Here is a 22,382-nt window from a genome sequence, read left to right on the forward strand (position 1 = left end):
ATCATTAGTTTACGAGATTTCATTAATCAATTACAAAAATAAAATTGATTTTGTTCCGAGATCGAGATTGTGAATTAATCTTTCGATTGGATGAATCTTTCTCACGTCGTGCATTAAGTAGCAAACGTAATTTATGTTTGCTCAATATTTATTTTTCTAAATATACACATATGTAATTGCACGGTTTTTTTGTTGATAATCCCTTCCTCGGGTACTACCTTGTCGCGGTGGAGGGGCTTAAGTACCCCGAAGAGTTACTCTCTAAAAATTAATCAGTGCATTATCACTGAATCAGTGAATATTCACTGTTTTCAGTGATAATCCATTGATTGATTTTAGAGAGTACATACTCTAAAGACGGGACAACCAAAGGTACCCATTGCACTATTTGGGCCCGATTTTTCAATTTCTAATAAACTGTTGACCACAGTTATCGATTCTCTGTCTCTTCTTAGATAATAATATAGAAAAGCATAGAGAGTCGAGTAACTTCCATATTAACAGTTAACCAGAAAACGATAAACCAGGCCTAAAACTCTCTGAAAGTTAATCGGTGGATTATTACTGAAAATAACGAATCGATTCACTGTTTTCAATGATAATCCATCGATTGATTTTTAGAGAGCACATTTATTTATTTCATGTATTAATTGATTTTGTTCGTTTCAGCACTAACTTTCGAGGGCTGACGAATAATTTCGCTCTTATTCGCCAGTTTAAACGAATCGCAACCGCGCGTGGCGATTTGTCGTGTCGCGCCGCGTTCGGGAGTGCCGTTTAACTAATCGAGTAAAGACTTTCAAAGTGTAAAATCGCGCGAACGATCTTTGTGTTTTCGCGAGTGTGCAAGAAGACAACCTGAGTGGAGGAGGAGGCCTGGGAGAGGCATCAGGCGCCGGCGGAGCAACATTGCGGTAAATATTACTTTTATTTTGCGTAAAATTAATCTCTTCTCCGGTTTATTATATTCATTCCGTTATTACTTTGTATTTATTTTTTTACATCAGAGCTTTTTAAATTTTATTAATTGTTATATTGAGTTATTTTATATCTTAATTTCATATAATTTCTAATAATTAGAAATAATAATTAGAAAACAAGACGCAATTTTAAATTTAACAAAAGTTTATTCTCAAGACAATCTTTCGAGGAAAATCTTTCGCGATATAATCCTTTACATATCTAACTAAATAAAAAGTTCGATATGTCTAAAAATTATATTTTACAATATTGGTTTTTTTGATTACTATTTTAATCTGACTTTTATGTTTGTATGTTACAGAATCAACGTAGCGACGTGGCAGATACAATTACTCCGCTGTTGCGCATCGGATCGGTGAGTGAGAAATTTTTTTTATCTAGATAACGAATCTACATCTCGTAGATCGTAGATTGTACATATATTCTGTAGATTCGTTACCTCAAAATGGATAGGTTACAAATAATTTCATGTTTTATTTAATATATTTTAATCTAACGAAGTAGTGGTAGCGATTTTCAAAGTGGAGGGTCGGGTTTTCCGTTGCAGAACCAGAGTTAATCTCTGGTTTTCTTTGTCACGGATCCCCGGAAGCAACTGTTTCGGCACGAGGGCGCGACGTCGATTCGCGAAATTAACAAAAAAAAACAAGAGAAGATTTTATATATAGGTATATCCTTCTCCATAAATATTCTCCCATTAACACTAATAATGGAAGAATAATTTTTATTTCAATAAAAATGAAAATATACGAGATTCAATGATTTGAGAAACGATCGTCGTTAACTCCCTGCCGAAACGACCGCTATCGGAGGTAATCCGGAAGATCTGGGATTCATTCTTTCTTGCAGCGGGGTCTTTGTCGTTCAACGGGTTTAATTTTCTTTTACATTCTTTTAATCTTATGAAACTCTACATATTAAGATATGTTGAATTCACTTTCCACGTTGAGAATCGTTGAACAATACATCACAGAACTCAAGCGAAATATGGCGAATAATATTAATGTATTCGTCGAGCTAATCTGTGTAGCCTATCCATTTTTATTAACAAATTGATATATAAAATAAAAATATGATGTGAGATTCTAATATATTTTGTCGAGAACACTGAAAGTTTAACTTATTTTTATATATTATTTGCGGTTATTAATTTATTATAATATGCAATTATAATATCGGTTGGAATCGCGAAAGAAGTTTCGTTCTTCTGGATCTCACATCATTTATTCTGTGTATGTACGTACGTACATACGTTATATATGTACTTTGAAGATGCGTCTCGCATGAATACATGCATAGTCACACGCATCTCTGTATTTTCGGTCGGTTTTCGCGATCGGTTTTTTAATAAAAATTTTCAAGAAATTATTAATTGTTTAATTTTATCCATATTATAAATTTTAATTGATCGTGGAATATGAGTAAAATCACTCTAACGCGAAGAAAATTTTTTTCTATACCTACGTGAATTTCGAATTCAAAGTACAAGTTACGAAGAGATGGTCAATATTTTTGAACAAAATAACGGAAGTAAAAATAAATTTGATTCATATACACAGTAAAGTTTTTTGAATTAACATTCTTCTTTAATTGACATCTCGTGGTCATGCATTTTTCGATTCGATCGACACTCGTATATTCGAACCGTACGAAATATTTGTCGGTGACGATAACCGACTATGGAAGGAGTTTTCTTCCTTCCTGATCTCTGGTCAAAATGACCAGATTATATGGCCGGGAGCAACGAAAGGTATGTCCAATCTGGCCCAACGAAGGACTAAATGCGACGAGGTAAGTGGTCAGTATTGGCCACTCTGATGGAGTAAGTAAGGTGCTGTACGAAGTATGCTTTGATTTCTTTTCATTTGTTACAATTCGGGTGGGTTATGCTTCTATATACATACATTCTCACATATGTGCGAGAGTGAAACCCCTTTTAAATCCTGCGGGCGCGTTAAACTCTAAATTAAACTCCTAGAAAATTGTGTCGGGGTTAATTAAAGATTTGTAGGTTCATTATGTTGAAACACGGGTAGGTAGAAAATGGATAGATAGGTCTATAGATCGGAATACGGGTAGGGTAGGGATTCGGATAGTCAGGGATGTTGTGTTAAAAGAACTTAAAATGATATTCAATGTTCGAATGACGTACATAAAGTGTCAGGTTATTATGTTAACATAAATATAACATATAAAAATGTTACGAAAATAATAACATACCTGTCTTATGTTAATTTTACATTGAGATAATAATCAAGTCTTGGTAACACAAGAAAATTTTAACATTTTAACACACGATTTTTTACTGTGCGTTATTATATTATTTTTACTTCATCAGAACTCCTCATTCTACTCGATCAGGTGTTAAATATTATTATGTTATAATCGAAGCAGAAATGCTAGACGTGATACAGAATCGACGCTAAAATTGATACTCATTAATTGTGTACCATTCGCCAATTATGAATCTTCGCTTAAACCTGAAGTAAATAATCGATTTCATTTATATCTCGAAGTCTAGACTTCTAGTAAACAGAATTTATTTATACTTCCGCGAAATAATCGACAACAGAGGCGACGCAGCAGAAAGACCATCACGTACGTCGAATTCTCTCGCGGGACAATTAAATATTCGCAGCCGGCAAAATCTCAGGGATAAATGGCCGTTCCTCAGCCGCCGCCGCCGCCGCCGCGTTCGTCGCGATGAATCTTGTATGCACAAGGAAGGATGGACGGGATGGTAGACGAAGGATGCGGCACAGGTGTCACAAAGGACGAAAGGGAGTAGCTTTCGCATTTCGTCAAGCACGCGCGAAGCCGTCGTCGGCATTGCGCCGCTCGCATAATAACCGCGAGCGCGTGCATAAATTATCCGCGCGAAACCGCAAGGCCTGTGTATTTCGCGAGTACCGTGCGTTATATTTCCTGCCCCCTCTCTCCCCCCCCTCCCTTACCCGGAACAAACGCGAGCAGCCGCGTCTACGAATCGCCACTTTAATTAATTAGCCGTCTATCTCTTTCGTAAAGTATAATTTATCACGAGATATATTTAATTTCTTTCCTCTTCCTTTCTCCGAGGCAGCGCGTGCGCGCGGCTGAGCCTCTCCCGCCGCGCTCGAAAAACGTCAGGAACATTTTTCACGCTCTTTATAGTTCTCGTATCATCCTTCTAATATGCAAATGAATTTTTCCTCCGCTTCATCCCGGCCGCCTATTAACCGTTAGTGCCCGTACCTTCATAATTATGTTTTTCGTCACGTCGCGATTTTTTTCTTTTCGATTATAATTCAGGCCGTACCCCTTTGACGCTCGTCGCACCGCGTTTCCATTCCGCGGACGTCGAGGACGTCTCGATATCTCTGTACGAGGCTGCTTCCCTCTCGGCGAGGGCGAACCTCGCGCGATCGATCGTAACGTTTAATTACCCGGCCACGCGTTTTGCAGCCCGGTGAACTTTTCGCTACGCGCGTCTCACGTTCGCGTTGATCGCCGATGTGCCTGGCGCGAGCATTTATCTGCTGTCGCGCACGCAGAAACGCACGTGCAACGGAAGACCGTCATCGCCGATGGTGTAACGTCGCCCGCAATAAAGCCCCGGCGAACGTGAAGGGACACGGTCGTGAGGGCGACGAGGGCACGAGGGGCGGCCGAAAGTTTCCGTGTTAAGCGGCGAAGTGCTCGCGAAACAGGTTCGAATCATAAAAGATACGCCATAAAGTTATAAGCGCGTAAACTGGAGGAACGGGCAGAGTGGCGGCTGAAATTTTCGTATCAATTATTGGCGACTGATATATGAATAACGCCCAGGGTAAAAGTACCCCGCGACACTGAGGAAGCGTTTGTTACGAATAATCTGCCTCTCCTCGGGTCTCGAGCATATTTTTTGATTTATATATTGTAATTACGTGTTATGTCCCCATCGCTCATCGTCATAATTCAATTATCGTTATTCAATCGTTCATTGCCATTAGTAATTAATATTATCATAAATATGCCATCGGTAATAGTATATTACATTAGCCATTAAATCTTAATGCCATCATCGCGTCATATTTTTTATGTTCAATCCGGACGCGGACTCGAATCAGGTGGAATCCGATTTATCTTTTAACGCGCGTGACGAGAGTGACATTTTTATTCGTCAAGAGACGAATTATCTATGGTCAGGGCCTGACAGGGAGGAAGTAAGGAATGCCCTAATAAGAAATCCCTAACATGTGCCTGATCCGGAACTTCAACGACCTGAATATACTTTTGATGACTATATTTTATAGCACAATTTAAAAGGTAGTTTGAAAAATTGAATTTTTAAATAGGAAGCCTACTGATGTCCTACTACCCCCCTATTAGAAATTGTAAGGCGTAACAAGGGGCAAGTCATGGGCCTTGATAAGGAAAACCTGATCAAGCAATTTTAATTCTCGACGTTACACTTACGGTCAGGGCCCTATCAGGGCTGCCTGATGAGTGCCTGATCAGGCATCAAGGCATCCTTATCAGGCCCCTACCAGGACCCTACTAAAATTTCTGCTCGGGGTGTATCCCGGCGGCTCGTTCAAACCGGCGCGGCTATTTATCCCAGTCCGTTCACTTCGGAGGATTTGTTTCGCCGTCAGGGCGAACGTTTAGCGCGAGGTCGAGTGGAGTGTACGGAGTTTAGTATAATAGTATCGGTGAAGCGAAACTCGAGTCGGCTCTCTCGTTCGCTCCGCTTCGAGCGTGCGGCGGGAGCAAGACGGCTTCGGCGGATCAGCGAGAACAGGAGGATCGTAGGAGAGCGACGGGGTAGGTAAGGGGATGCGACGACGGTGCCTGGATGCAGTGGCAACTCCGGTGCAACCGAGGCGGAGGGATGCGACGACTGTGTCCGAGCACGTCGTTAAAACCCGACCCGGGGCTACGATTGTCGTCGTCTACCGAGTGTACGCTCTCCGTTTCTCTCTCCCTCTCTCTCCTCCGCTCGCATCCCCCCCGGCTCTTCTCTGTCCGACGGCGCGCTGGTCTATCGCTTCACCGGGCTCGCTCGTTCGACTATTGTTTCGTCAAGTGCGACGTAAAAGACTCGAAGATCACACCCCCGTCCGCCTGGTCTCCATTGTACCGGCTATTAAGGTCGTTGTCTTGATTCCCTTTCTTCGCCTGTCTCTTTCCACCCCGCGCTGTAATCCTCTCTTGTTCTCTGTCTTTCTTCCCTCGTACGTCAGCGAGCACGGCTACTACCCTGTCACCCCTCCCTTTTGAGTTCCTTCGTCGCGAAGAGGCAAGTGCAGTTTGCGCAAATTCAAATTTATCCCCGGGTCACGTTCGCTCCAAGAGCGAATTGAGGGACCGGGCATGGAGCCGTTAGGAAGCACGCGTCGCTACTTAATCCTATCCGTAACCCGTCGCGTCGTCGCGAGAACATGCGGCGTATACGTTGCGGTTCGCAACCAATGCGAAATCGGTTTACCAAATGAAAATTGCGCTTCACTTTTTCATTGCCGTCGCAAGATTTCGCGGGAGACTTGCGGCCTTGGACGTCTCGCGTAGATACAGCTACAGTCTTTTTCGTTTCTTTCAAATTGTCCTTTTTAATCCGAAAAACACAATGAAACTTACGGGATCAAAACTTGAAGAATTAATGGAATAAGAACTGAAAATTTGTATAACATTTTTTAGAATTTTATCTCTTATACAATATCTCGTTTTTCTATGCTAGTACAATTTTTCCTTTATGTCTTTTCCCCCTTGTTTCGTCTTAATTGTAGAATTAATAGAGTCTACTCGCGTAAAGCTTTTAAAGCTCTTACCGAACACAGAAAAGATTTCCGGGTCCAATGCTATTATACTTCGGGCTATCATAAAAATAGGATCGATAAAACGACAATAATATTTATTATTCTCAAAGGAATGTTTTAATGGAAAATTTTTTAATAGAAAATGAAATAATGTTGGTGCAGGCGTATCATATAATATCTCGAGAGAAGATTTATTCTAAACGCAAGAACATAATCTTCAATTTATATACACCCTTGTCTCACTGTAGTAAGTCAATCTTGTTTAATTCGATAGAGAAGAATAGGAATTATATGTATATTGATTAAGTCTTAACCCTCTGAGACTTACATTTTTCTGAAACTCAATACTTGAGGATTTTTTGGGTCGCTGATTCTAGTAAAATATATACTAATAATATAATTACCAGTAGTGGAACTCATAAAGTTCTTCAAAATATCGTGCCGCCCCACGACCACACGACTTTCAGGGTTTTTAAGAGAAAATTCTCTCCGTGTAGGAATAATTTTTTGTAGAAAATAAATTTTTTTTATTATAATTAAAACTTTAGCTTTGAGCTGCTATATTGATCAGTCGTCGATAAATTTAGAATTTCGATTTCAGATTCAGAATTAGCGAATCAAAAACCGTCTAGATATAAAGTACAATAGTACAGACATCGGAGTGAAAAAGTGTTGGTTTTTCTACTTTCGAAAGGTGTAACATATATGTGCTTGAAAGGGTTAATGTTGCTTAATTTTTTGCTGCACGAGATTGTGATAAGTTGAAATATGTCAAGAATATGTTTTGTTGCATTATCAGAACTCCTTTCTGATAGGGCGACTACCTCCGTCAGTTTATCGGTCTTTCGACTTTATCGTCGTCGCATTCTTCGATCTTAAGTGCGAGACACAGCTGCATTCGTGGCATTTCCTCGTAGAGATTCACGGAAACTGACTCGAAGGGAGACAGAGAGGCGGCCAGTCCCGTCGCAAATTGGTTGGGTAATCGATGCCGGTCTTGGCATTCCATTCGTAGGTCAGACGTGTACCGTTTAATTAGAATACCCCGTACTATCGTGTTAAATACCAGGTCGTACCGGAAGGACCGATCCAGATTTTTGCAATTTCATGCCTCGTACTTGGATTCCTGACATTCGAAGGATCTCGGCGTTAAACTCGGCATAAAGTGTTTCTGACTCGGAGATAGAAGATGAAATTGTAGATACTCTTTAAATATCTCGCGCATTCAAACTGTTGCAAAGTAAAAGAATTATTTTATCGCGTTTACACAATTTATTCGAGCGCTTTAGAATATATCCAGGGAACATTCTAAGCATTAACGTGTCACATAATACTCTCTACGATACATTTATATACACATTATAATATCGCGCGTGTAATTGCCAAATAATTATAGTGCGCAAAGCGTCGTGTATACACATATTTATCGGTAAGCGCTTCGAGCTGCCGGCCATTGCGTTTTTTAAATGCCGAGTACCCGAGAAATTAATCCGCTCATGGGTTTAATAAGTCATGCACGGGGAAATTTATTAGGCGAACAAAATACGAGAAAGGAAATTATGTAAACATTACACGAGGAAACGTAATCTCCATCGCTTGAGAGGGGCCGCGTCGCATTAAAATTAGCAGCCACCCAAACTCGCGCTCGCACAACGCAATATTACAAACAGCGTGGCGGCGATGCGAGCCGTGCGCTCGAACGGTACAGAAACCATTAATTAACGGTCGTCGGTACGTTTAATTGGTATTAGTTTAATTATCGCGGAAGCTACGAGGTCTCGAGGGGAATCGATGTCGAGGCAAGCTGGCTGGATAGATAAATAAAATGGGAAAAGGGTGGGAGGGGGCGAAAAGGGGGCGCAGGGGGGCGCAGGGGGCAGATTCGCACGAAGTGAAGAAAGAGAATATCCGTACGCGCAGATTCTCAACGAGGGAAGACAAGGGCCGGACAAAGGCACTCGCGATGAATGAACGAAGACCGTGAAGTAGGTACAGTTCTTCATTACGAATATTGAGCGCGCATTTAAAGGAGCGCTACGCTTGGAAAATACAAAGAATGATCGCTCACGCTGCAACTTTGAAAGAAAGCGGCGGAAACTCGCGGAAGCGGCGAGTGAGTTTCCTCGAAATATCAAGCCTCCGAATTTTAACAACTGCAATTACGTCTCGCAACGATAATGAGTTTCCGAGATATATGAGAAGAAAGTTCCCGCGCTTACAAATAAATCTGCCATTTCAGCTTTCACGCAGCAAAATATATTCACGTCTGGGGGTGTATCGTTTCGTCGGAACTGCATTTGTAAGAATACACCTTACGGTTTAGAGAAAATTTATAATGTGATAAATCTAATTGTCCCCAGGCGGCACGTGGTGGTACACGGAGAGAATTTTCTCTTTTCAATTTTCAAGAGAATTTTCAAGGTTAATTTTAAGAGAAAATTCCCTCCGTGTATACACTTTAAATAGGTTTCTTAAAGGTATCTAACACTTCACAAACGTTTAGAAAACGTACATGTGTCACCATGTGCTACCTGGGTCATTACATGACGCGGTGTACAATCGTTCCTTTTTATTTTCCGCTATTCTCGAACTTTGATAGCGGGAGACGCGATAATAGTAAGTTATCGACGACAAATTTGACAGGCCGCGGAAGGGAAGATCGAGAACTAATGGGTGTATTAAATGCCCTTTAAGATTTCAAGTACTTTTCGCGACTCTGTCCCGACTCGGGGGGGGGGGGGGACAGGAGAGGGATGAGACCGCGCGACTTTTCGCCCAATGCGAATGATGCGAGAGGGAGATAGGCCACGTAGGGTGGTGCGGGTGCTATAAAACGGCTACGTCAAGGGTTATAATTAAATTTAGATTTCGCTGTAGGGACGCAACAGGGGTAGGTGGGGCGCGAAGAGTTCCCGGAGAAAAAGAAGTAGACGAGCTGGCGGAGACGTAAGAAAAGGCGCGGCCTTCGTCGCGTTCTCGTAATTGAATTAAAATTTGAATCGTCGGGAGAACGAGTGCCCTAAGTGGCCACGACTATGAGGACGAAACGGCGGCGGCCCTTCTCGACCGCGCCGAAAGCGACTGGCGTCTCGTCACCGGCAATCCCGGCGTCAATCCCCCTTTCCGGCAAATTGTAAAAATGCAAAGTGAATTTTTTTACGCGCCAACGTGAAGTGCCCCCCTCTAGATCGAAGGATTTCTCGCGCCGTGTACATTTGCCGGGTAAAGGGAGAACCGCCGTTACGGAGGTAATGAAGTTTACTTCTTTATTTTAATTTCGATCTCTCTCTGGCCGTCCTTTTCTCAATCTGTATCAGATTTAAATAAATCCATACGAATACGGCGCGTCGCGTTATTTACGTTCCGACCGTGCGAGTAGGATTTTACCACGTTGTTGTTGCAGTTTTTAAAATTGTTATACAATTCGCATTCATAAATGCCCGTCACAATTATATTTCCCATTTACGAATGAAGTAAAAATAAATATTACGCAATTCTTATTTTCTTTTATAATATTTACCGTAGAGTTTAATGAGAATTTCCTCCACCTTTATTTCTACGCTTCGAAAATAAAACTTTTTCATGCGCGCAACGCGATATAAAATATTTTTGTAGAGATATCATTCACCGGAAATTTTTATATACGGCAGAACGGTACTTGGATATCCTTTTCCGCCATTCTCCAAATTGGTTGATATTCACCGAAATGAATATCGTAGCGATATCACAGGTCCCATTAAATCGTTACAGGCGCCGTCAGCTATCGAGAGGTGAGTTTATTATGTTAGATCCGTCTTTATGGTTCTTGACACACTTGGAATAAAGAGCCCATTATGATCGGCTGCATGCTAGAGAATATCACGTAACTGAGAAGAGCGCGATGGCCGAGTACCATCGATACGAGATTTACATTCTCCCGCCGTTCGAGAGCGCACCGGCCTCGGATGCCTCCGCCATAACGCGGACGGACGCCGAAGTCGAGGTCTCGTTGGTCCTCGGCGCTTAAAGTGCGGCGCTCGCCGAAGGATGAGAAACGTCAGCTATTCAAGTCGAACTTGGACTCGATTGGACTAGCATTAAGAATCTCTCTCTCTTTCCTCTTTGTCCCTCGCGCGTTCCGCTTACCGCCAACTTTATTTCCCTTTCTTTTCCCATCTTCTTCTTACCGCAGCTGGTGAACGACTAGAATGTCACTCCAACAAATTTTGATTGGCCGCCAAAGCGACTTCCAACTTCTTTCACCATTATCTTCAGATTGATTATACGCGTCGGTGGTGAAACAATGAAGAGCAGTTTTGATTTTGCTTTCCTTCGAGATTATTAGGTCAAATTTTTACTAAAGTCTAATGCTATATTTTGACGTCGTTTAAAAATATCCTTTTTAGTTTATTTCCTATAAATGGTGATTTAATAGATAAAGATTGAAGAAATTTACTCTGATACATAAACATTACTTTGTGTAATGAAATTATTTGCTTGTTGTGCAAATAGGATGTGATTGATGTTGTCACGAATGATATCTGCAAAGTCGCTTTATTTTTATTCAGTAGTTATCACATTGCCCTCAACACGTGTAAGAGACTAGAGGCTATTTTGCCAGATTTAATTTCACTAGAACACTTCTCATTCGAACAATCTATTTGATTGTATCTCGGTGACAGACTGTATTAAATTGAACTCCACAGCTACAGACAATAGACTTTAAACCATTATTGACAGGCACATGGAACATACAGGAATAATTTATTCTCGCCTCTCAGCGGCAAATAAGTTTCCATTTTGTTGTTAACGCGTCGCGTAATTTTACAAAAGAACGTTTTATAATAACGCATATATTTCGCCGCGAGCTTGAATTGGGTGGTAGGTTGGGTCAAGACAGCGATTTTTAATAATTAATATTATAACTCGATAACCATTGCGATAAGTGCAAAATGATACAGGACTTTTCGACTAGTTAGTCTGCTCTATCCATAAATAATAGGTAAGCTGGGTATTACATAACATCCTGTATATGTACAACTTTATGCTACATTGTCGATATTATAAAAGGCATCGACGTGTTTTTATGCCGTCCATTAGCGACTCATCAAATTGTTTTAAAGTAATTCATTTAAATTTTGCTCTTATTTTATACATTTACAACTTTATGCTTATATTGTCGATATCATTAAAGGCACCGACGTGTTTATACGTCGCTTATTAGCGACTCATCAAATTGTTGATCCGCATTTGGTATCTGATCCGAATTTGGTCACCTTACCCTACGTAATATTCGATCTCATTATATGTGAATAAATTGTAGGCTTATTTAAGGGTGAGTTGCCGAATGCATACCATTTAAGGTATTATTTATTATCCCATTTGATACTGATTTGCACGTAAACAACCGTTGGAAATTGTAGTTTGATGTTTCAGGCATCTATTATTACACGTTTAACGTTTCTCTAATAACAAATTAATTTGTTATATGTCTTTTTGTAACATGTTACAGAAAGTACGATTTAGGAAGCCCGTTGCCTAAATCGTACCTCCTTGAAACAGTCAAATTTACGAGTAAAAATAATAAAAAGTTAAGTAAATAATATAAGATTTATATAAGAAAGTACTAATACTTATTTTATTAATAACTTATCTAAAAATGTCAAATTTTAATAATTTAAAAATAATAATAAATGATAATGGAAAGGACGTTAAAATACAGTTTAGCTTTTGGTTATTTTTGCAATTTACATTTATATTTATATTAATTGTATCACTCTTACATATATCGTTCATTGTTTATAAAATCGTACCGGTCCATACCTGCGAGATAGGAAACTTTGTGGTGGTACGATTTAGGAAACTTGATGGATTTTATGAAAACATTTATATAATCCTTTTAATAATTGTAAATATGTATATGCAATAAATGTAAAATATTCTACAATAAACCTTCTTTTATGAAAAAAATAAAAATTTATAATAAAATGGCACAGTTACATTATAATCAGCTATATAAAATAATAAAAAAATAACATTGGTTATACCTGAATTTAAGAAATGTTAGCATTTCACAAAATAAGATGTATCATGTTAATTTTTTGTCTATTTTACTTATTTCTCGTTGATTTCATATTGTTATTACTAAATGGTGCTTATATTAAGTAATAATATGAAATATTGATGAGATACGCATCCAAGGTGACTAGTACGCATTCGGCAATTCTCCCCCAAACTTAGGCTAATTTTACTTTATTTTGCACTTTACAAATGACCAGTATTTGTTGCTATTTATTTGTTATTCATTAGCGTTACACTGTTGTGAAAATATTTATTTTGTACTGGACTACTAGGTAAATTGACGAAGTGCTTTAGCAACTTTCAAACGCACACGATTTATCGGAATAGCAGATTTTATAGAGCAAACAAAAAATTTTCAAGAGCTTCTCCCGCACACAGTAAATCTGGCGTTAATGTTTTACAAACCGTTGAAATACGCGCGTTTTCTAGTATAAAAAAAAACCCCCTCAAGTATCTCGAATTCCACCCCGCGTACGTGATTCTCGCGAGATTTTCGCGGGACTCTATCCCGCAATTTCCAATCTCCCTCGCGCCGAAAGAAAGAAGCATACGTAGGGCTCGGGCGAGACGAGAGGAAGGAATGAGGGCCACGTTCGAGAGAAAAGAGGGACTACCGTGGGGAACGTGAGCCGTGAATCAACGGACGATTCACAGCGGGACTCATTCCGCCGTTCTTTTATTCCTGAGACTTGTGGATTGATGGTATCGCTCGCAGATGGAAATGCGTGTAATTTTTACAACACCTCGCCCCGGCTCGCGTCCACCGACCGCGACGCAACTACCGGGCGCTCCATCTCCCCGCGGTCCGCTTACAAGCGCGTTTCCGTAACTTCGCAAAATACGTCGAAATCCTCGGGGCGATTTCGCGCGAAATAACCCACGCCGGAACTTTCCGCCGAAGCACCGCTCCGCCGAGAGAAATTACGTCATTACTTGACGATAATAAATTTCTGTCCTAAGTGCGGCGCAACTTTGGGCGCAACTCTGACAAGTTGAGGACGGTTTGTTCGCGCCGCGGAACGCGTACTTACGATACACTATTGAAAATTATTCGAAATTCACGAAACAGAATTCGGGGATCCGGAACGTTTCGCGCGAGTGCTCCACTGAAGACCGAATCAGACTAGCAATTGTCGATTCGGATTGGACTGGGATTAGCGATTGGCGATTGTCTTCTAGCCAATGAGAGTAAAGCAGCCGGCGATAATCGACTCTCATTGGATTGGGATTGGCGATTTGCGATTATCTTCTAGCCATTGAGAGTTGATTAAATCGCTGGTTGCTCTCATTGGCTGGAAGACCATTGCCAGTCGTTAATGCCAATCCGAGTTGGCAATTGCTAGTCTGATTCGACATTAAGAGATCGTCTCCTCCTAGTATTTTGTTTCTAGCGGTTGCGCATTTCTACAGTTTGTCGCAAATACGTCTTCGCGACAGCTATTCGCTTGAGAATTATTCCTGAGGCATCTGATTCAGACGATCTTATCGATCGGAGGCAGATGAGTGTCACTCTCGCCCCTCCCGTTTTCGATCTTCCTCCTCCCTCTCAGTCCCGTGCGAGTGTCGGTCAATACGACAAATCCGCCGGCAATAAAACACCGACACGACCGCGCTGCCGTTCCTCTTTTTTGGTATTTTCTCCCTGGTTCTTTGTCCCTGTTCCTCTTTTTCATTTCGCGCTTCGTTCATCTCGCTCGGTCTTTTCATCTCATTGCTCCCCCCCTCTCTCTCACTCTCTCTCTCTCTTTTTGCGAAACTACCGCTAGTATGCATGTACGTGAGCAACTTGTATGGATCGCGACCACGGTGTTGGGGGCCCAGCGTCGAATAATAAATTACAGCCAGGTTGTGTGTTGCGTGTGTATTCGAATTTTCGAATGTGGGGAAACAGCGCGATAATCGACCCGTTTGCCGTCAACGAAATATTAAAAAAGATACCGATATAGCGCGGAAGTAGAAATTATTCATAATGTCCGGCCAATTTGCTAAAGAAAATTCAATTTTTTTATTTACTGAGCAAAATAGAATTTTGATTAAAAACTTTTTAATAGTTGCGAGTGGGGCGAGAATTTTGAATATGCTTATTTTATATCAATTTAACTGATAAAGTAGAAAACGTGATTATTTATGAAGATACATTTACCTCAATGAAATCTGTGTACTCTCACTGCCCAACTTCATTGAATATTATATTTTTATTTTCGAGAGTCCACCGTCATCGTTTGATTATTTTATCCTTACTTGCTTAAACTGTACCTTTTTCGCGGATATCCGATATTAGGTTGAGTGAATTCCGGATTTGTGCACAGAAAACAATATAATGTACAAAGAGTGTAATTGAAAATTTGCCTGAGAGGCAAAGGTGCGGCGTAACGAACCCGAAAACAGCGCGGCAGTAAGGAGGGGCGCCAGGTGGACGTTAATTAGCCGCGTTTTCCGATCAAAGTCGAGGTCTCGCAGACGCTGCATTTAATATTAATCCCCTAGTGGCGGGAAGGAGTGGCGAACACGGCGCGATAGTGCATGGTTGGAGGTTGTTGGGCCGGGATGTAGCGATTCTCGAAGAGAGAGAGGGCGAGAGAGACAGAGAGAGATGTTATATATAGAGAGGGTGCGCGCCCAGCGCGTTGGGCGCCCTCGGAACGTTCGCCAATTCCGATCCGGCAGGCGCAGCGTGCGCCTAATTGGTCAGATTTGTAATCGGCTACAGAGAGCGTCAGGTCGATTCGGGTTTGGCACGGCGAGTGTTCACCAGTTGGGTGGTGAACGTGTGTGCGACAGGGGTGAAACAGAAGAGAGAGACAGAGAGCGAGAGGGGTGCGGGGGGGGGACAGAACACTGAGAATTGAGGAGGGTGAGAGAGCGAGAGGTGCAGGGAGAGAAATTGCGTGGAAGAGAGATGGCAGAGGAGGAATAAGAGGGAGAAAGACAGAGACGGGAGAGGGATGATCGCATACGCGGCACAGATGTGTTTGAAACATCGTGCCGCTCTAGCCCATGCCTAGCTAGCCTAAATTTATATCCACATCCTCCCCATCCTCTCTGCGACCTTCCCTTTCTCCTCTCTGGTCTCTCTCTCTCTCTCTCTCTCTCTCTCTCTCTCTCTCTCTCTCTCTCTCGCGCGCGCGCACCTTCTCGTTCATTTCACGCTCACCATCGTGCGTCTCGTAATCCGCGCTAATTTAATTGCTCGTCGCCATCGATGGCCATTAACCGGGATAGAATTGTCGGCAGTATCACTGCTGGTACAAGGACCACCGGCTGCTGTGCGCACACTGTGCGGAAGAGGTAACGATGACATTATGAAGTTCTAAACTGTCGTCGAAGTATTGTCGCGTGCGAGAAGGTCGAGTTGTCGGTTTTCTTTCGGGGACGCTTCTGCTTCCCTGTTTCCTTCCCACGTGGAGCGAACATATATATTTCTTTCACTTTATGTGCCGGGGAACTTGAAGAAAGTGCGCTCGGAGAGAGGAACAGAGAGGTCCAAAGCCCGGACAATATATAAAGCGTGAAAGTTTATCGTCGTCATACATTAATATTGGTATATTCTTTATCCGCGTCTTTTTTATATCATCTATAAAAGTTAGTTTTTATCGTGGGAACGCTTGGGAACTTTCCTCGATTAGAATTTATCTAATAAAGTCCCCTTCCTCCTTAAAAATTGGCAAGGATTTTTCCATACACGACTCGGCACGTATAAAATTTCGAAAAGCCGCGATATCGATGCACACATTGTTTCCGGCCCCATCGACGCCTGATTATTGCCTGCCGCGTAACATCAGCCGATTGTTACGCGCGCGGCCATCAACGTCCAATAAATTTATGGGCCCGTGGATGTAGCCCAGCCGTCTACGTTGAAGACCCTTCACACGAAATGTAATTGGCCAACCGGCCGAATGAGCGTCGAACATGTCGTTAATGTAACCACTGCTAAGCGTCGTAATAATCGACCGATTCCGAGGTGATTGGGAACATCGAGAAGAGGCATCGCTTTCGCATGTCGGGATGATCTCGCAATATCTAGTTTATTTTTGTTTTTCAATGAATGTCACGCATACCGCAAAGTCCATAAATCAGTCGCGCTTATCGCGCGATTACTCGTTTGTTAAAACTCTCGAGCGATAAGAAAATTAATAAAGTGTAGCACTTCAATTCATACATTTATTAAATGCATGAAATATTGTTTTTTATATAAAATATTCTCTCTCTCTCTCTCTCTCTCTCTCTCTCTCTCTCTCTCTCTCTCTCTCTCTCTCTCTCTCTCTCTCTCTGCGCATAGGATTGCGAACAGTTTTATTGGAAACGAATAGGGTTTTCAAGCTTTTAGATAAAATCCGCCGTATCCGATGCGCGTAGTTTTTCATAAAACATGAAAAATAGGGCAGTATGTAAAGCGAGATGGAACATTTAATCGAATATTACGCGAGCGAGAGAGGGATCCCGGAGGGGGCGAGAATCGCTTTTTTTCGCTCCACGGCGAGCGGACGCGCAAATGCGATCGAGGGAGACGTGCGTTGGGCGTGAATCGCGAAAGAACCGGGATCGCGTCGCGGGCCGCGAATAAAAAGCGATATCGACGAGCATCCCGTTCGCGCGGGAGCATCTCGCTCGCCATTCTATTCGAAGACGAATGCGCCCCGCCATAATTAATCAAAGCGCGGATCTGGAGGATCCAATTAGTGGCGAGTGCGGCTCCATTCGGAGACTGCCTCGAGAGATCTGCCACGGCCAACGAGGATGGGGAATAATAGGTGATGGAGGACGCATTAAAGTTCAACCGAAAGGCACCAGCCGCTCAAATACGGGCCGCTGACCTTAAGCGGGGATTCGTGGTTGTCGATTCGCATAGTCATTACCACAGTCTTGTTTATTAGTAACGACTATGCCCTTCTCGATCACTAGAAGTGGTGGCGTCAAGAAGCATTCGCGCTATTCAATCATCACATGACGGATCGCTAAATATTATAATTAACAAATTCAAATTCATAAGGCTCTCATGTGATAAACGCAAATTCGAAGGAATAAAGACTAAAGAGCCGTGACAGGTTGTCTAAATAATTCTTATTTTAAATTTATTGCGAAAAATAGTACCTCAGCCAGGGTTTGAACCTGGATCTTCCTCTCACCAGACGGACGTCTCACTAATTCGACCACCGAGGCATGTAGTAATATTCATCGCAATAAACAGCCTAAAGGCCGAATCAGACTAGCAATTGCCGACTCCGATTGGATTGGAATTGACGATTGTCCTCTGGCCAATGAGAACAAAGCAGGCAGCGGTTTAATCGACTCTTATTGGCTAAAAGACAATCGCCAAACCCAATCCAATCCGCGTCGACAATTGCTAGTCTGATTGGGCCTTAACGATGGTTCCCGAATGCCACATATCGTAACAGTATTCGAAGCGAGAACTTCGCTTAAATCGTCAGTTTTAAAACACAGTACAATCCCATTATTGCCCAAATAACTAAAGAAATGAAGAAACGCGTATTACGTTTGCGTAATTTAAAATTAATAAATTTGTTACAATTAAATTGACGACGTTGATCAACGTGGCCGATTATTTTACGACCATTCCGGCGGTAACTACGTAGGAAAAAATTTCGTTTCTGATATCATAATACGTATATGTACTTAAATTGACTAGTCCGCTCCAATAGCGCTTTGATAATAACAATGTGTCTTCGTTCAACGCAAGGAAATGTAATATTAATGCAGAGAAGTATACGTTCCCCCTCAAACAGAACGAAATTAAAAAAGCTATTACAAGGTGGGATTCAGTGTCGACGATGATGCCTCTTCTCGACCCAGATTATTTTATCGCAATGAGGACTTAAGAGAGCTATTATGCGCGCAAATCCTGTTACTGAAAGGCAGACACGTAGTTCAGTTTTATTGTCGGCGGTGATGCGTAAGAATATCTGAGTCATTAAAACATAAAGCAACGTAGTCATTAAAAAGACAACGAGGTACAATTTTTCTCGCGCACGTGGATAACAATTTCTCGCAGCGAGGACAACCGGGGAGTGGGAAATAAATTTTATATCGCGCGTAAAAATATATTACGCGGCGGTAATTACGCGCTATTGAGGGATGATCGGCGAAAGGGCGTCGGAACGCGCACACGCTCTTGCCGGTATCGATGTTAAGCGACAAATCGAGTCGCCCCGCTCTCGTGACACGCGAGTGGAATGTAATTATCGCGGTATTACTTGCGCGTCACTATTACGTGAAAGTCACGCAACTGCCATGAGAGAAAACTTAGTGTGTGTGTACGTGTCTCCTAAAGGCCGAATCAGACTAGCAATTGCCGACTGGGTTTGGCATTGGCGATTGTCTTCTAGCCAATGAGAGTCGAGCTGCTCTCATTGGCTAGAAGACAATCGCCAATCTCAATCCGCGTTGACAATTGCTAGTCCGATTCGGTCTTAAGGCCGAATCAGACTAGCAATTGCCGACTCGGTTTGGCATTGGCGATTGGCGATTTTCTTCCTGCCCATGAGAGTAGGCAGCGATTTAATTGACTCTTATTGGCTAGAAGTCAATCGTCAATCGCCAATCCCAATCCGATCCGTGTCGACAATTGCTAGTCTGATTCGGCCTTAACGCTTGTCCTGGCGCGATGCGCCACGCGTTAAACTCGGCGTTCATTACGTAGCTCCTTAATTAGGCCAATCTCGTTTATCCCGTGTCCAGAATAGAAGTGACTCCTTTTTATCCGCTTTTTATACCAACATAATGATACAAAATTAAATATGTAGGTATCATAAAATTGTTGCGCAGTGATTATACGACATCTGGAGAAACACATTCTGGCAAATGCCGGACATTTAGTCGTGCGCTGACTAAAACCTGATCTACAATGTGCCCCTTGCGTCTAGAAACATTCTATTTTATACAAGTACATCAGAACGCTTAAAAAATTTATCGACAATATACGATTGTACAATGTACAATTTATCAACTTGCGCAAATTTTTTATTTACTGACCGACACGGTTGAAGATGAAGGAAAATTTCACGTTGTGTACTCGTCATTGTTCAAAGAGTGAAAATATTGCGGAACGTCCAGCCGCTACCATCTGTTAAATTGGACTGTAGGGAGAGAAAACGAGGGCGTGAAAATTATAGCGAAAGTTTTAAACATTTGAATAAATTCCGCTGCCGGCCAGTAGCGCGAACGGTCGCAGACTGTGGATGAAACTTTTTCACGTCATCTCGATCGCGGGCATTATGTTGCATGGAAAAAATGCACCTAAATGCCGCGCGGCATTTGCGCGATGGCGCAATACCGTAATGGCGCGATAGTAAATTCATACGTTCGGCAATATCTCTCTCGGCGAATTCGGCGGGCGTTCACGGTTTTAATTTCGCCCCGGTTATGCAAGATCGCCGCGGATACATAAATCGAAAGGGGAATCGCGAAATCGGGGACGGCGTTCAATTTTTTTCCTCCATGCGCGCAGAGAGATATTTCGCTGGGAATGTGAGTTACGGCGGCCGCCAGCGCCCGGGAGGCCGGTAATAATTGAAAACAATGATCAACACATATCGTTATTCTATCAATATGACTTATTTATTGTGGCTCATTGAGTCGAACTGGGTGGTCGAGACAATAAAGGGAGGGAACAAAGTGTGCGTGGAACGGATCACTGCGTTTTATTTCTTTCGCACCGGATGTAATTTTGCAGGTTTTTCGTCACTTTTGCTCGCCTGCACTACGTGTTTGTAATGGGCTAAGTGTCGTGCGGGTGGGGTGCCTAACTTCGATGCCTCCGATTCACGGAGGAGAGCGCGGGTCGGGTAAACGGGAGACGAGGTGGGCGAATGTTCATACGTGTAAGCGGAATTGAAATATCAGGGCGCACGATTTCGCTCGTAAATGGAATGCTCGCCGATTTTCCGGATTGCGTAGGGAAGAAACGGGTTGGCGGGGGGGGGGCGGATAAGACGCCAAGAGAAAACGCGCCGCGCCGCGCCGTCGAGAAGGAAGTCGTTTCGCCGAGACGACACGGCGGCAAATTCGGATGGCCGGAAGCGGGACGACGATCTCGTTCGCTGTTTCCAAGAGATATCCCTGCGCTTGGTGGCGAGGGGTAACGAAGAGGATGCCACGCGCGTTGTACGCCGTGACGCTTTCTCCTGCCGATTTATTCGACGATATACCGGGCAATTTCTTGGTCTCTGCCTCGCGCGACGTCCCGATGTTGGTTCGCTTGGTCTTCCGACGGTGGTCCGACGAGGGATAGATAGGGCCAGACGCGAGTTGATTTCCTTATCGACGGCGATCGATGTTTACGGCCGAGATGCGCGCGGACGATCGGCGAGCGAATTTTGCTCCGTTTGCTCGTGGGCACCCGTGAGTATTACCACCAGCCTGAAAGTTTAATTCACACGGTGAGTAAGCTTGAAATGTATGTTAACGCCGGACGGTGCGATAATAAAAAAGAGAATGGGAGTTGCATGATGATAAATTTTCCAAAAAAGAAAGTTAATTTACGTGGCTTATCGTCTCGACAGTTCTCGCCGAGGTAAAGGATGATTTATTAACTGTATAAATTAAAACCAGTTGCGAGGATTACCGATATTAATGGATTTAAGCAACTCAAACTCGATATAAATGTCATCACGTATAACGGATGCGCGAGAGATCTACAATGATATTTTAGTACTCTTAAAACTTTTTTCGGGACTGACACTTTTTTCATTAAGTTTATTTACATTCTCTTTGATTTATATTAATCGACGGAGCGAATTTCGCATTAATTGTGTGCTGCGAGCGGCGAATCATCAGCCTGGAAGTTTACATATACGGTGTATAACTTTAAGACGCGCATTGAAAAATACATGCCGGTCCGCGTGATAATTATGAAAGAACGAAATTGACATTACACTCGGCGATAAATTGTCAGAGAAAAAGTTGATTCACATTTATCCTCTCAACGGCTCTCCCCGTGGGGGATGTCGGAGTAACTCTGCACCTTCTGCACTTTTTGCATCCAGAACTGTCAATTCATGAAAACATTTGCGTAACACACAAATTATAAGGCTTGTGCGTGCAGATCAAAAGTGTTCCACTATTCGAACTAAGTCAGAGAACAGCACGGTATCATTGAAATTAAGTTTAGAAGCCTGACAAAAAGTCTATTCACTCGAGTAAGTTATCTAATAGAATTTATTCGAGCGAATAGATTTTTTGCTAAGTTTCTGAACTTAATCTCAATGATACCACGATGTTCCCTGACTTATTGTTAGTCCGATCAGTGGAACACAGACGGTCCGTACACAAAAGCCACATAATTTGTGTATTACACAAATGTTTTCATGAATTGACGGTTCTAGGGGCAAAAGGTGGGAAAAGTGTATCAAAGCGCTCCTCAATATTTTCCATTAATTACCCTTGCGATAATAAAATCGACAACGTTAATATACACGGCGACACATCTCACCTCCACCGCCGTATCCGCCGCCGCCGTAGCCGCCACTTCCACCGCCGGATTTCCATCCTCCACCGCCGAATCCGCCACTTCCACCGCCTAACTTCCACCCGCTGCTACCACCGCCG

The 22,382-nt window shown here is 42.5% G+C and overlaps 1 protein-coding gene across 1 annotated transcript in view; it reads right to left on the reverse strand.

Moving 5' to 3' along the window:
* LOC105570722 (Down syndrome cell adhesion molecule-like protein Dscam2) overlaps positions 1–22,382 on the reverse strand; it is a 144,744-nt gene that overhangs the window by 120,246 nt on the left and 2,116 nt on the right. The window lies entirely within an intron of this gene.

Source organism: Vollenhovia emeryi, unplaced genomic scaffold (assembly GCF_000949405.1).
Source record: "Vollenhovia emeryi isolate VEMERY1.0 unplaced genomic scaffold, V.emery_V1.0 DF939120.1, whole genome shotgun sequence".
In the NCBI taxonomy this organism is placed as follows: Eukaryota; Metazoa; Arthropoda; class Insecta; order Hymenoptera; family Formicidae; genus Vollenhovia; species Vollenhovia emeryi.